At 38.7% G+C, this 2,282-nt stretch overlaps 1 long non-coding RNA gene across 1 annotated transcript; it reads right to left on the reverse strand.

Moving 5' to 3' along the window:
• Positions 1–391: 391 nt before the first annotated feature.
• Positions 392–1,210, reverse strand: LOC119006420. Its single transcript, XR_005070782.1, has 4 exons — positions 1,120–1,210; positions 800–860; positions 655–705; positions 392–434 (listed from the first exon to the last, which is right to left on the reverse strand). It is a non-coding gene; the product is annotated as an uncharacterized LOC119006420 (long non-coding RNA).
• Positions 1,211–2,282: the final 1,072 nt, after the last annotated feature.

Genomic DNA, 2,282 nt, shown 5'->3' on the forward strand with positions numbered 1-2,282 from the left:
TGATGATGATGATGATGATGATAATAATGATGATGATGATAATTTCAAGGACCAAGTGGTGGATCAAATAAGAAAAATCAAACATTGTGGTAATAGTTTTCTCAAAGGAAAAGCACACCCAACTTGGGTCATTCCTATGTTCCCAGAGTCCAAGTTTCTCTAGCCTGAACGCTCCCCCAGGCTCAGTCTGAAGACTAGTGACACCTCATCGCACAAGATGGCCTTTGAAGCGTCTGTTCAGTGGGCAAACATTTTGCCATGGCTCAAATAAAATGAGTTAAAGAAAAAAAAATAATGTCTTGTAGGTATAACAGAGATAAAGTATGAACACTTCCAAGTCAATTTAATGTCAATGTTTTTGTGCTCTCACCTTCGAGAGTCAGAGTCCTCCATTAACATGACACACCACCACTTTCCAGAACTGGCATGTCCACCTGAAGAAGGAAAAAGTAATTACCACTGGACATGTATGTCAGATTAAATGTTATTAGGGGATTTTGAGTTTAATTTGAATGAGCGGATCAATTTACAATAGCGAAATCATAAGGAGCATCCAGTACAGTGTAAAGGGGATACTATGAATAAAACTTTAATCATTTTATGTTAATATCTTACAAGCACACAGAATTAAATAAGACCAATGATGTCTCCTACCATCAATATGAAGATGCCACAGTCATTTCTGTACAGCTGTCTTGGAAACCCCTGGGATATAAGAAAAAGGTCAGTTGATGACTTTACAGTACTTTAAATACTTTTTATACTTTAGATATCAATAACAAATAGTGTATACCATTACCTCTATTTCAAAACCAGTGTTCTCTTTCCACTGTCCAGGACTTATTGACTGGGAAAGGTTTCTAAAATTGAAAGAAAGCTGCGTTAAGAATTAGCTATGTAGCTTTTAAAATGATAAAGTTATCTTTCACGCATAACACACAGCATGCAAGCAATCCTGTCAGGAACAGACCTTTCCATGCAGTCTCTCTCGCTCTCATACACACACACACACACACACACACACACACACACAGTGGAAGCGGGGAGAGGGTGTAGCAAATGTGTCTGATGGACGAGGGTCTGGCTCGTGTTGAGCAGCAGCTGAGGATGTTGTGGCACCTTGGCAAGCCTTCAGGTGTCCCTCCATGTCTGTCCTTGGGCAATGAAAGTGTCCTCCACTCCAGCAGGTCAAATTACATTTACAGATTTGTTTGTCTAAGAGCAAGTAAAGAAAAAAATGTTTAAATTAGCCAATGACTAACAAGGCACAAGAACACACACAGACACACAAAGTTATATACCTTTGAATGTGATGGCATATCTGATGTGTACATCCAGGTGCTGCTGGAGCCTGGCAGGCAGGCTGGGCTTATATTCAGAGCAAAGAGGGCAGTGGAACAACTTACAAGCTGTGCTGCGTTCCACTGTATGCCTTCTATCTGCCTGAATAATTGAGTGATGCATCTACATATTACAGAAAAATTATGTTAAGCTCATAGTACATTCATTTCATTTTAAACAAGATTAACATTATCTTATACGACCTATACCCACTGGGTGAAAACCTATTTAAGTAAACCGAGCGGCCTGAATGATGGCAAACGTTTATATCTTCATCCTCATTTGGATGACATCAACACCTTAAGGCCTATGCCTGTGCTAAACTCTTAACTAAAAAAGTTGAACAAAGCTGAACACATGGTTATAAATAAACAGTTAGCATATGTTATTTGCAGAAAAAAAGCCGATGCTACCATAAAACTTTAGGAGCTAATGCTAGCCACCATTGACGTTACTTTAAAATAACAACCAGCCCATCCACATTTGTAACATTCAGTAATTTGCGTGCTTTAGATTTACACATATTGACAATGTTGCATTGTTTTCTCTGCTATTTAATCGTTAAGGTTGCAACCATCAGGACTCATATTTCACCCCCCTCTTTTGACCCTTCCATACCCGTCACTTGCTCAACTGTCTTAAACCGGTTTGAGCCTGTGTCGCTTTTATCTCTCACAAAAATTGTCACTCAACTTAAACCCTCCTCCTGCCCCACAGACATTGTTCCTCCTCGCCTGTTTAAAAAGGTCTGGGAGACTATTGGACTTAATGTCCAAAAAATCATAAATAGCAGTGTCAGGGACCAAACAGGAAAGGCTCAAGAACAAGGTGTAAATATCCAAAAGAATATTAATTAATTTATAAACTCAACTCAAAGAAACAATATCCAAAGTATATTTGTGCAAGTACAAAAATGAGGAAAATAACAACTCTAAATAAGG

This window comes from Acanthopagrus latus, chromosome 17 (genome assembly GCF_904848185.1).
Source record: "Acanthopagrus latus isolate v.2019 chromosome 17, fAcaLat1.1, whole genome shotgun sequence".
In the NCBI taxonomy this organism is placed as follows: Eukaryota; Metazoa; Chordata; class Actinopteri; order Spariformes; family Sparidae; genus Acanthopagrus; species Acanthopagrus latus.